The 14491-nt window shown below is 37.3% G+C and overlaps 1 pseudogene; it reads left to right on the top strand.

Annotated features, from left to right (window-relative positions):
* The first annotated feature begins 4290 nt into the window (after positions 1–4290).
* Positions 4291–5321, top strand: LOC708001 (large ribosomal subunit protein uL22 pseudogene; annotated as a pseudogene).
* Positions 5322–14491: the final 9170 nt, after the last annotated feature.

The following is a 14491-nucleotide window of genomic DNA, read 5'->3' as shown; positions in this document are numbered from 1 at the left end:
ACTTAAGAATTGGCCTTAAATTGTATTTTTATTACATTGTCATCCACAAAACAAATGATCGCAGATGATCTATAGATTCAAATGCAATTCCAATACTATATTGCAAACTTCTAAAATATGTATTATTTGGTCTGCCTTTTCCATCTGATGTCAGTTTTCATATAATCTTATGACTCAAAAGACAAGGATCTTTACTGGACATTAAGTCCCAGAAAGTAATACTCTACTTTTAAATACACAATAATTAAGGCACATAGCATGTTTTTTGCACCTCACTCCCCAAAAGACATATTCTCTGACTTGGTCCCAGAATAACCTAATTATGAGCAAATCAAGGTTTATTTTTTTTTATTGCCTTTGTTATTCTATGCTAACTTGCATATATACCAGAGCACATTGATGAATGCTTTAGAGGTACAAACAAAATATCTAGGCAAGTCATTCTGAGCAAATAGATAGGAAATGAATTTTTTTTACAATGTAGAAAAAAATACAATTGTTCACTGCTTGAACTGAAAGCATCAGTTGGCCGTTTAAGCTTACTCCTAAGTGGCACCTACAAAAAGGTTGCCTATCGCAAGCAATTGGCTAATTTAGCAGGTAAGCGAGTTAGACACACTGAAGATTTTTTAATATATAACTTATTGGACTAAAATGAAGATCAAATAAATGATGCAAAATGTAAATGCATCTTTATTTCCCGCTGATTTTGTGCAAATGTAAGGGGGAAGATAGAATTTTGATAGTACTTTTCATTCACAATGGTTATATAGAAAAGCTCATCTAAACCAGATCCTAAATGGGATTAAATATGATCTATTTTAAGTGGGTAATCTTATAAAAACCTCATAAATTTCTAGCACTCAAATGCTCTCAAAGAAGCTCTGCCTCTCAGATCTTGACTAGGGGTGCAGAGGGAAGCTGAGTCCTTGAGATTCCTCAGTGTACAGTGTTTTCTCAAGCTCACCCTCGCTTCCTTCAATAGCAATGAATGATTGCCAGCAGCCCTCCCTTTTAGTGTCCCTCTGCCCATATTTCACCTGTAAAAGGAACATGAAGAGAAAGATCTATGAAAGCACTTTGAAAAAACTGCTATATGCATGCAAGATATACAACAGAAAAACCTATTAGCAATAATAATCACAATTTATTAGGTACCTCCTAAGTGATGCAATATGTAAATGATTTGTACATAATATTTTTAATCCATACAAATGATAAAGTAAGAAATGTAAACCTTAGGTAGATGAGGAAATCGAGTCTCTAGAGAAGTTAAATAACTTACCACTATTTAGGATTTGAATTCAATTGTCTGATTCTAAAGCCCATAATTTAAATCACTGGACTACTCTGGCTCTAATTACTTAAATATGTCTATTATATATCATTATTTTAAAATAATGCTCCAAATTATATGGCCAGTGTGTTATATTATCATGTATGAAAAATCAGGATTTTTAATCAGTTTTCTTCCTCTCCAAAGGAACAAGATTTGGGAAACATCTATCTCTTATCATATGATTGGGAAAAGGGGGAAAGATGTAGAGGACTGGAGTTCTCTGGATTACTCAATCAGGGATATAAATGACTTTACCATAATGGTGTAATGCTTGAATTTGCTACTTTAGGTAGCTTCAAAAAGAGTGGTGTGCTTTTTTTCTTTTCCTTTTTTCATTTTTGGCATGATATGCATTAGTGATGTTCTCATCAGAAGCAGCACAATTTAAAAAATGAATTTGGTAAAGCTCCAAAACTAAATGGGCATGTAGGATATATATGGGCACCTTGGCATTATTACTTAAAATAGCTAAGAAATTTTAGGAAGAGAACATGTTTGGAGATTTGCCTTACCAGGAGCGAAGAATATTATGAAGATGTGCTAGTGAAGATACGCTAAAATGCAAAGGGGTATTCATGCAGGAACAAACAAAACAATCAGTGGAGAAGCATACAAAGTCTACAACAAGTTCAGTGTACACATCAGAATGTAGTTATGATAAAAACACATTTTTAAATCAGTGTAGTACTATTGATTTCCCATTTGGGGAAAAAAATGCAATTACATCTTTACTGTTTACAAAATAGTACAGAAGGATTAATGATTTAATGTAACAAATAAACAAACAAAAAACCGTGCTAACAACTTAACACCAGAAAAATCATGAATAAAATACAAGAGAATTTTTTTTTTTTTGTGATCTATAACTAGGGAAGACATTTCTAAGCAAAACATAAAACTGCCAAGTCATAAATGAAAGAATTGACAAGTTTACATATAAATAAAAATCTTTTCTATGAAGATCCATTTCTAAAAAGTTAAAATACAAAAAAGAGGCTGGAAGAACATATCTGCAATTCATACAATATTCAAAGGAGTAGTAGCCACAATATGTAAGTTATCCCACAAATCCAACAATAAAAAGAAAAAAAATTTCAATAGAAAATTGAGCAAAGGATATGGAGAGGCAATTCATTCTTGGAAGATGAAATCAAACTCGGCAGTAAACATAAATGCATAATCTCACTAGCACTCAGGGAAATGCAAATAAGAGCAAGTTACCATTTTCTGTCCATCAAACTAGCAGAAATTTAAAAGCCTGCTCATGTCTAGTATCCATGAAGATGTGGAGAAAAGGTTACGCGTACATGGTGGTGAAATGTAGATTGATATGATACCCATCAAAAAAAGTTTCTAATACTAGTACTTATTTATTTATTTATTATTTATTTATTTATTTATTTATTTATTTATTTAACTTTTTAACCTTTGTTTTAGGTTTGGGGGTACACGTGAAGGTTTGTTACATAGGTAAACACTTGTCATGGGGGTTTGTTTTACATGTTACTTAATAATTCTCCCCGCTCAGGTAGACTCCGGTGTCTGTGTTTTCCTTCTTTGTGCTCATAAGTTCTCATTTAACTTCCATTCATAAGTGAGAACATGCAGTACCCATCAAAGTTAAAAATGTACAAACTACCTGGCCCAGTAATTCATTTCTAAAAACAATTCCATAGAAATGTTTTGCATGTGAACCCAAAGATAGAGTCACGCATCACTTAAGGATGCAGATACATTCTGAGAAATGCATTGCTAGGTGATTTGGCATCATGCAAACATCACAGAATACATGTACACAAACCCAGATATATAGCCTGCCACATATCTAGGCCATATGTGGTATATATGACTATTTCTCCTAGGCTACAAACTGGTACAGCGTATTACTGTACTGAGGATTGTAGGCATTTCTAACACAATGGTAAGTATTTGTGTATTTAAACATGGAAAAGGCATGGTAAACATACAGTATTATACTCATAATTGCATATGTAGTCTGTTCACTGAAATGTTGTGCAGTGCATGACTGTATACGTATAATGGTGCTCATTATAACATTTCTTATGATAACAGAATTGGAAACCTAAGAGTTCCTCAATATTAGGATGATAAATATGACACATCATACTATGCAGTCATTAATAAGAATGAGATAGATCTATAAATGGAAAGAGGGTCACTGATTAGTGAAAAACAGGCAAATCTCAGAATAATACATGTAGTGTAATTCTATTTGTGAAAGCCTCTCTATATATGTATATGTGTAGAATGTGGAAGAGCAAAATTGAGATTGGCAGGTTGCTGTGTGTGCGTGTATATGTGTGTGTGTGTGAGAGAGAGTTTTTACTTTTCTGTTTCTCCTAAATTAACGTATAATTGACAAACTAAAATCTTATATATTTACAATGTACAACAACACGCTTTGCTATATGTAGTATACACTGTGAAATAAAACTAAGTAACATGTTCATCACCTCACATACTTATTTTTTTGTAATGAGAACATTTAAAGTCTATTCTCTGAGAAATTTTCAAGTCTACATTATTATTAACTATAGTCACCATATTATATAATAGATCCTCAAAGCTTATCATCCTAACTGAAAATTGGTATCCTTTGACCAGCATGTACCCCTCTCCCTTCTCTCCTCCTTCCCTGCCCCTAGAAACCACCATTCTACTCTCTGCTTCTATGCATTCAATGAAGTTTTTACTCTTTATACTTTTGTATTGTTTATTTTATTTTTTTTAAACAGTAGTCTTGTTTTTTCTTTTGCAGTGAAAATAACAGTGACAAGAAGCTCACTGCCTGATTCACATAAGCAAGGCATGCTGCAGGGAAGACGGGGTTCTTATTAATATTTCCTTTCATGTGCTTACATATGAGTTATAGTTGCTAATCCTTTCCCACAGTTTAGCACCTAGTTAAAAGAAAGGGCTTCGGGCTCTTCCTCTTTCCCTAAGCGGCCTGAGGTAATCTGTGAAAATGGTTCGCTATTCACTTGACCCGGACAACCCCACGAAATCGTGCAAATCAAGAGGTTCCAATCTTCGTGTTCACTTTAAGAACACTCAGAAAACTGCCCAGGCCATCAAGGGTATGCATATTCGAAAAGCCACGAAGTATCTGAAAGATGTCACTTTACAGAAACAGTGCGTACCATTCCAACGTTACAATGGTGGAGTTGGCAGGTGTGCCCAGGCCAAGTAGTGGGGCCGGACACGAAGTCGGTGGCCCAAAAAGAGTACTGAATTTTTGCTACACATGCTTAAAAATGCAGAGAGTAATGCTGAACTGAAGGATTTAGATGTAGATTCTCTGGTCATCGAGCATATCCAAGTGAACAAAGCACCTAAGATGTGCCAACGGACCTACAGAGCTCATGGTTGGATTAACCCATACCTGAGCTCTCCCTGCCACATTGAGATGATCCTTACTGCAAAGGAAGAGATTGTTCCTAAACCAGAAGAGGAGGTTGCCCAGAAGAAAAAGATATCCCAGAAGAAACTGAAGAAACAAAAACTTACGGCACAGGAGTAAATTCAGCATTAAAATAAATGTAATTAAAAGGAGGAAGAAATAAAAAAAAAAAAAGAAAGGGCTTCGGAATCAGGTAAGTGTAGATTAAAGGTCTAACTGCAAATTGCTGAACCTTTGATCCATCTGGAAAATGGATTTTTATCTTACAGGACTGTTGCGAGGATTGATGAGCTAACATTCCTATATCAGGGAGTTTGAAGTCTGGCCCAGGGTAAGAAGTGGGTGAATGGTGGCTTTTATTTTGTAGCTTTACAAGAACTCTGCAGCACAGTAAGACGTATTTTAGCACTAACTTTTTTTGCAGATGGAGAAGTTCAGGCTCAGAGAGGTTAAATGGCTTCTATGAGATCAGACAGGAATTGGACTAGAGTTTGGATCTAATCACCATTATTCTGACTTCTGGTTCTTTTTCTTAGAAGCTGAATAAATTGAAGGTCACATAACTTTTTCATCAAACGTTGCCAGTTTTTATCTACATTTTGGAGACTATATACTTTCACCTGTGAAATTAAAAAAAAAAAAAAACCCACCTAATTTGCAGTGGAAATTGGCATTGAGGGAACAAATACAACAATAAAACCTCCACTAGTTCTATATAGCTTCCTATCAAGTGCCTTGCCTCTAATGTAGAAATATCTGTCATTACCAGGACCCTAAGGCAATGAAAGAGACAGATTCCTACTCCATTCTGATTCAAAAGATCTCTCTCCTCTTAACCTCCCTTCTCACCCCAAGAAGCCTGTCCCATTCTGGAATCTCAGCTTTTCCTTTCAGTTAACAGAATCCTCTGGCCTCCGGCTTGTTCCTCTGTCACCCTGGTACAGCACCTTTTCCTCAGCACCTCTCTCATAGCTTTTCTGTCCTCATTCACCCTTGTTGCTTTTCCCATATTTAGGACTCTCCTAATAACTCAGCCCCAAGGCCAGATAATTTGTGGCAATTTATTAAAAAAGAACAGGTAGAGCTTTTAGATACTGCTAGAGATATGAAAAAAAATATTAAAATATGCCAGGCATTATCGTGCATGCCTGTAGTCCCAGCTACTCGGGAGTCTGAAGAGGGAGGATTTCTTGAGCCCAGGAGTTCTGAGCTGCAGTGTGCTATGCTGATCCTGTGCTATGCACTAAGTTAGGCATCAGTATGGTGACCTTCCTGGAGGCGAGACCATCAGGTTGCCTAAGGAGGGATGAAATGGCTCAGGTCAGAAGGAGAGTAGGTAAAAACTTTCATACTGATCAGTAGTGGGATTGCACCTGTGAATAGCCACTGTACTTTGGGAAACAGAGCAAGACCCCATCCCTAGAAAATAAATAAATATTAAGATATAAAACTTCAGAAATCAGTGCTCAGACTGGAGGTTGGTGGATAGCTTAGAGTTTGACCAAGCAGGGCAGAGAGGACCTGGAAAGCGTATATGCCTTTGGAATGATTCAGGCACTCAGAAGAAGTCTACCTAGATGGGCCACAATGTTCAGAGAGCATGGAGACATAAACAGGTAATAGTCTGATCAGACAGCAACATTAGGTGATACAGCAGGAGGTAGGTTCTCAAAGACAAACAGAGGTTCCCAGACTAGGAATTACGTGGAGATTCAGGTGGAAGCATGAGGCAAAAGAGGAAGCAGGTGACTGGCCCTGATCTCTAGGCTGACTGACATTCAGGAACAAGCCTCCAGGGCCTCAGATAATTGGGGCGAACCAAGCAGGGTGTGGAGTCAAGAGTACAGTACAACACATGGAGTCAGGACCAGCTCAGGGGTTCTAAGTAGAGGCCTGGTCATAGAAACAAGATAGAAGGGCAGTTGCTAGAAAGTGAGTCCAAGGTCAGAGCATTAAGTACTTAAGATAATGAACTATGACTTTAAAATTGCTCTTACCTAGACCAACCTTAGGATGAGTTCTAAAACAGGCTAAGCCCTGATTTTTGCCAGGAAGCATTTAAGGAATCCTGTTTCTGTAGTTGATAGCCAGGTGGGGTATTATACTGAGTGATAAGATCATATAGAAAACATTTTTTAAAGTAATTGAAAGACATCTAACTTACTAAAAATGTTTGCTGTTTTTTCTCCCAAATTTGTTTATTAGAATTTTTATTGGTGAAATTTAATTTTACATTGAGAACATTTAGAGAAGCAGTAACATTCCTTCTGTTTTTTGGTTTGCTTTGTTTTTCAGTAATTATTTTCCAACTATCCCTTTACTATGAAACTATCCTTTCTGTTAAGATCATTTGCTTAAAAGTTATGCTTATGCAGATAGAGGGGGAAATTGCACATTGGTTAATAATAGTTACAAATTATCTATCATTAGCACTATGCAGTTTTAATGAATCATTATCTATTTTAAGTTAATATTTCTGCGATGTGGATCTGACAATCCTATTTTTATAAAATAATCTGACTAATCAGGATGTTCTAATCAGGGCAGAAAATAAAATGCAGAAACTTGGGGTCTTCAGACCTTCCCTTGGCCATGGGACTAAAACTGTGTCTCTAATAAAAGCATTTTGAAAGACCCAGACATGGTATGAGGTTTCTTTTGGCTGGCCACCAAAAAACCTCAAGGACTTGCTTCCCTTATGGAGACAGTTTTCTTCAAGACTGTGGTCCAGGGAGGCAACAGGGCAACACACATGTTTTACAAGGGATTTTGATTTCCATTAAGTCTCCTGCACACTTTTGAGCAAAGGACGGGAGAGGGTATTTTCCATGAGGAGATCCGTTGAGTTTTTGTGCCAACTGAAGACTATGAATTAATACTTTTCTGATATTCCTAAAATTAAAACCCCATGAACTAACCATTTTAGGGTATTAAGCTTTGCTTCAAAATGCATTCTCCACAGATGAATCAAAGGGCCTAATGCATTTACCATTTGGGAATAATAAGGCGTGAAATGGGGTCTAGGACTTATATATTTACATAAGAAGAAAGAGCTGGAAAACTTAAGGAAAAACAACAGAGGAAGGTGCTACTGTGAGACTTGCTCTGAAAACACAGACATGCCAACTGCTCCTCTTCAAACCACGGCCCAGTCTATGGCAATTGACAAGCACATTTGAAAACCTCAATCCTTTTTCCCCTTGGGTTTCCTAGAACTTCTAGATTTTGACATTCTCCTTGTCTTTGCTGTGTACCCCTGGGAGAAACAAAGAGTGAGAAGAAACAAGGGAAAGGAGAAACATTTGTGTATTCCAAGTTTTCGGTGTTGATCAGGTATGACCATTGCTATAAGGAAATAGGCATTGAGGATTACTATTGCATGAGGGAGTAGGGAAAGGGTTGAAAAACTAACTGTTGGGTACTATGATAACTACCTGCATATGGGATCATTTGTACCCCAGACCTTAGCATCAAGCAATATACCCACATAACAAACCTGCACATGTACTCCCTGAATCTAAAATAAAACTTGAATTTAAAAAATAAATAAAATGGAAAAGAAAAAGTCAGTATATAGAAACTTTAGAAATAGCAGTCATCTAGTTTTAACTTAAAATTGAGCAATTTAGATTTTGCCCTGTCTCACGCGTTCGTGTGAAGACACCACCAAACAGGCTTTGTGTGAACAACATGGCTGTTTATTTCACCTGGGTGCAGGCGGGCTGAGTCCAAAAAGAGAGTCAGCAAGGGGTGGTGGATTATCATTAGTTGTTATAGGTTTTGGGATAGGCGGTGGAGTTAGGAGCAATGTTTTGCAGGCAGGGGGTGGGTCTCACAAAGTACATTCTCAAGGGTGGGGAGAATTATAAATAATCTTCTTAAGGGTGAGGGAGATTACAAAGTACATTGATCAGTTAGGGTGGGGCAGAAACAAATTACAATGGTGGAATGTCACCAGTTAAGGCTGTTTTAACTTCTTTTGTGGATCTTCAGGTGCTTCAGGCCATCTGGATGTATACGTGCAGGTCACAGGGGTTATGATGGCTTAGCTTGGGCTCAGAGGCTTGACATGCCCTATGTGAGAAAAAGTTGCCTAAGTCACATATAAATGTGGGCAGTTTGTTGCAATCTCCTGTACCACCTGTGGACCTCATGTCATTTCACTGAAGAATCATGGAATCACACAGCTTTGTAGCTGTGAGTTGAACATCTTAAGATAACTAGGATTTAATATTTTTACACAAAAACATCATTATTGATAGAATCACTTTTATTTGATTTACATCAAAACAAAGTCAGGACTAGAGTAATGCTGTCTGCAGTCCTTGAGTGAACAGAGCCTGTGTCAGCATAGGGTCAGCTGCATATGATGGCACACCCAAAGTTATAAAGACATAAACAAGATTAAAAGTTTATTTCCTTTTCAAGTAAAATTATTCTGGAGATAATGAGTCCAGGGTTGATCTGGTGGCTCCATGGTCATTGGGGATCCCAACTCCTTTGTTCTTGCTTCTTTGCCATTTTAAGCTTACCTCATTTCTGAAAATGGCAGTTCTAGCACCAGTCATGTTTGCATTCCAACCAGCGGGAATAAAGAGAAGATGTGTAAGATGGAAGGCAAAAGAGATTCCCAGAAGCTGCTGCAGATCTCTTCCAGCTGCATTTCGAAAGCCATTACTTAAGTACATGTTGTCACCTAGCTGCAAGAAAGGCTGGGATTGTATTCTGTATTCTGGGCAGTAATGTGTCCAGCTGAGCACTGGAGTTTTATTAATAAGGAGGAAGGTGAGAATGAATGTCAGAGTAGACAGTTACCAGTCTCTGTCTACATGTCAACTATTCTAATATCCATTCTTTACCTTGGTTACTTATTTCTTCACTTTGAACCTTACTAATTTTCTCCTAAATGCAAGTACAGAGCCCTGATATATCAGTTACATTATGTGAAGTCTGTAACAATAATAATTAATTGGAAACACAAGAGATAAAAACAGAGATGGTTTCTAACTAAGAAACAAAAAACAAAAGGGAAAAGGGCCTTTCCATTTTCTCTCTCCCTCTTCTTCACTCTCTAATTCCCCACCACACACACACTTTTATATACATTCTGGCTGTTTTTCACTATTTCTTGGCTAGGGCACCTCACTGTACAGCAGAAAATATTTCACACAATCCAGAGAAGAAAAGAAAGACAGTTACTTGGCTTTTTTGCTCTTTATGAGAGGCCATTTTACAGAAAGGACAACTGGTTTGTTTAGGGAATTAGTGAAGAGGAAGATAGTAGCATATAAAAGGCATCAGCTGAAAGGAAGAAGCAAAATCTTTTTATCACTCTTAAATGAGGAAAGTCAAAAGCCTTTTGAGCTTTTTTGATTAATTTCAAACCCTGCCTTTCATTGGATATTTTTTGCCCTCAATTTTTGGCCATCTGAGACATAAGTTATTTTACTGAGATAACCTCTAGAAGTGGTGGGTGTCACCTGTAACACCAACAAAAACAATGCATCAGAAGATTCATTTGTTGTCTAATTCATTTTCAGGATATACTGAGTTGCCTTACTCAAGGGACTTATCTGGTAACATTTGAGGACAATGTAGGATGGAGACTTTATTGTGTTGGACTTGACAGTAGGGTAATATGAGTGAAGTACAACATTATAATATATTAACTTATTAATTAGTTGGATGATGCTAGTACAACGTGGTAGAAAATAACGTACACCAAAAACTGTGGTTCTTTGAGTATGTAATAATCCATTGAGGAGCTTGTTAAACACATCTGTTCCTAATCCAATCTCTAAAACTCTGATTTAGTACACCTAGGATAGATCCTAGGAATCTAAATTTCTGACAAGCATCCTAGGACGAGGCTTTGAGAGATACTGACCTAGAAATTCATGTAGCATGAAGACCTTGATACGAGACTCAATGCTACAAGGGCTGGATTTGAGCCGTCTTCACCACTTACTAACTGTGTGATCTTGGACAAGCTATGTAACCTCTGAGCTCACTTTCTTTATTTTTAAAATGAGTGAAAATATAACTAGGATTGTTTTTCAGATTAACTGAAAGAACATATGTGAACACATATAGCACATTGCTTAACACTTGATAAACATGTAAAAAAATTCCTCCATCATGTTAAGATCTGAAGTGCTCTAGAGACTATTTATCCAAAAGTTCCGTGGCAAGTAGGCACCTGAAATTTCTACTAAAGCAGCAGGCCGTTTGGTTAAACTATTGTCTTCAGAAAACACCTATTGCTACTCAAATAAGCCACTTTGAATTGCTAATCCTTACCTAGTGCTTTCTGTGGTGTGTTCTGTGGAACAGGGGTCCTGTACTACCTTAAGAGGTGATAGTTTGCAAAAAGGGTTCATGGTCAAATATTAAACAAAATCAACAAAGTTCCCTTAGTGTAAGACTTCTCTGAGCCTTTAATATGTTAATGCACATTTGAGTCTATAAGAGGGAGGTTTTGTATAAACTCTTTCCAATTATTTTGTTTGTTTTTTTTGAGACAGTCTTGCTCTGTCACCCAGGCTGGAGTGCAGTGGTGTGATCTCAGCTCACTGCAGCCTCCAGCTCTGGGCTCAAGCGATTCTCCTGCCTCAGCCTCCCAAGTAGCTGGGGTTATAGGCATGCGCCACCGTGCCCAGCTAATTTTTGTATTTTTAGTAGAGACAGGATTTTGCCATGTTGTCCAGGGTGGTCTCAAACTCATGGCCTCAAGTGATTCACTGCCTTGGCTTTCCAAAGTGCTGGGACTATAGGCATGATCCAGTGTACCACCCACATTTTCCAAATTTAATTGAGAAATATATTTTCATGTAGCATCTCAGGAGGTTTCAATCTACAGAACACACTGGGAACACAATTACCTATCTCTACATGTGAAAGTTTTAGATATGCTAGCAGACAGCAGTAAGCTAATGCAGAGAATAGAATGTGGGTTTGTGGGGAAGGAATAGAAAACTTTGTGGGACATTGGATTCAGCCTAGGGAGGAAAGTCCAGGTGACAAGGATGTCAGAAGGGTGCCAGGGATCCTGGAGGCTGAAGCCCTAAAATGGAGTAAGGAAGACTTGAAAGTCAAAATGCTTTAGTTATAATTTAATATAGTAGTGCTTGTCTGGGAAAACAAGTTCTATGCTTCCTTTCTCTATTCTTACATTTACCTTCACAGCTTCTGACCTGCCTAATTGAGGTTATCTAGGTACTTACAAGGAAAGTTCATTCTTCCCACCCCTTTACCCTGAAAAAGAAATTTAAATTGGGTGTTTAATGTATGTCAAGCATTGGGCTTGGAGCTAAGAACTGAAAGACATGCATAAGATGTTGTTTATGTCCTGGAAGATCAACAGTGCAGTCAGAAGGAAATACAGGTGAAAAGATGCATACAACCATATGGTAATGTTAATTAAGTTATGCATACCACTTAATAGTGAATGAGGGACAGTGCTTCTAGGATTGGAGATGTCAGGAAAATTTCACATACAAAGTTATGGTTTGATATGGTTTGGCTGTGTTACCACCCAAATCTCAACTTGAATTCCCACATGTTGTGGGAGGGACCCGGTGGGAGGTAATTGAATCATGAGGGCAGGTTTTTCCCATGCTGTTCTCATGGTGGTGAATAAGTCTCATGAAATCTGATGTTTTAAAAATGGGAGTTTCCCTGAACAAGCTCTCTCTTTGCCTGCTGCTATCCATGTAAGACGTGACTTGCTCCTCCTTGCCTTCCACCATGATTATGAGGCCTCCCCAGCCACGTGGAACTATAAGTCCATTAAACACTTTTTCCTGTACAAATTACCCAGTCTCTGGTATGTCTTTATCAGCAGTGTGAAAATGGACTAATACCTGGTTGAACCAATCCTTGAGGAAATAAGGCTTGACTGCAATGCAATGATTTAGAAGCATGCAGGAGAATAGAGTCCTAGAGGACAGAACCTCAGCTAGAAGCAGGGAGCACATATATTATTTGATGGCAGCATGTTGTCATTTTATGAGGCGAAGCTCTAAGGGTAAATTCTCAAAACAATGACATTAAATTCTGCCTGTAATTGAGAAGCATTTTCCATCCATGACACAGTGACATTAATGAAGAAGTCAGCACTTAATATAGTATCCATAGGGGAATCTAATGTGCTTGTGGTCACCCTGATGGATTCCCTCTCAGGTGAGTCTTCTAGGGACCTCACATAGTCACTGCTGAGTCTTGAGTTCATTGCCTGTGCCCCTTGCTTAGGCTGGTTCTTGAATCGGAATGCCCATCTATTTTCATTTGAAACCAGTCATCCTTCAAGGAGAAGTATGAATCTCACGGACACTCAGTGTGAAACTTTCTCTGTAGTCCAAAGTGTCATCTTTTCTCTGTTTATGGTCTAAAGACAACGTAGACACACCATTCAACTCATTCACTGGAGTTGCATCTTATGTGGGAATTATCCCAGAACATTTCTTAAATTGTTGTTTGAATGGATATGGTCAGATCACTTTGAAGTTCAAAAACCAAGAACTAGTTACTTGGGTTTTTTCCTACTTTTTTTTCTGTCTCTCTTTCCTGAAACAGTGGAGATGAAGGTTTCAATTTACCTATAGATCGACAAACAGAGAAAATGGGAATTAAATGAAATATGAGGCCAAGGGACCTGTCCAGCCTCTCTGGATTCTGCTTTTATTCCTGGTTCATTGGTTAGTTTAGGGAGAGAAGAATCTACATCAGTTAGAAGTATGAATCAACTTTCCTAGACAAAAATGGCTACTCAATGGACTTTCAAAGACAAAGTGGCTACTAAATTTGAAGGCAACCAGATAGAGAAGCCATCTCTGCTTCAGAACAAGCATCCCTGGTAAACAACTACTTCTTACGTGCAATGCTCTATATATTCGAATATATTTAAAAAGAAAAAAGTAGAATTAGATGAAATAAAGCTATTTTCCCCAAAACTCAGGAAATAGGAGTTTTAAAGTGTGTGTACATAAAACAGAGATGAGTCTCCAGGCCTATTAGTTATATTAAGTTCTGACAGGGAAAAAAAAAAAAGCTATGCTGTTAGAGAAATAACGTTAAGAGCTACTAATGTGTATGCCTCCAGTGACAAAATATAAAAGAGAAAAGCAGAGCACTTATTCCTTCCAACTGCTATGGCTTTAGGCAAAACTTTGGCCACAAGGTCTGCTGCCTTCTAACTGATTTTCTTATTTCAACAATTGCACTAAATTCTGGGTAAATTAATTTTCCCTCAAAGTGAAAGGTTCTTTTAATAATTCCTTGAGTGTTCACATCATTGTCATTAATGGGCTTTGTTCTGTTCACTGTAGGATAACTTCTTTATATACTTGTCTTTTCAAAAGCTTTCTTCCAATGAATAGACATCATAGTAAGTCACTTGAAAAATCTCCCGTAAATATGGATTTTTTTTCAACATTATCAGCCATTGTCTCATAATTTCTTTAAAAAAAATAATTCTGACTTGGAATTACAGAAACCCTAGTCATGAATACCAGGTCAAATTCTATACTTGTAGCTTGCAAAAGCAGTTTGATAATAAATACAAAGCTTATTATAGTTAAAAACATTAATATGTTAGCATTTTAAAGAATTTATTTTTAAGCACATTTTATTCTCTGTACTTCGAAGTTTAATGATACAAAATAAAAAATATAAAGAGTTAAAAGTTCAAGGAAATGGTACTTCTGGAGACTATATTCCTGAAAAGCCTTTTT

Source organism: Macaca mulatta, chromosome 2, assembly GCF_049350105.2.
Source record: "Macaca mulatta isolate MMU2019108-1 chromosome 2, T2T-MMU8v2.0, whole genome shotgun sequence".
NCBI classification, from domain to species: Eukaryota; Metazoa; Chordata; class Mammalia; order Primates; family Cercopithecidae; genus Macaca; species Macaca mulatta.
Note: the sequence above shows the minus strand (reverse complement) of the source record. Positions and strands in the feature narration are given on the sequence as shown.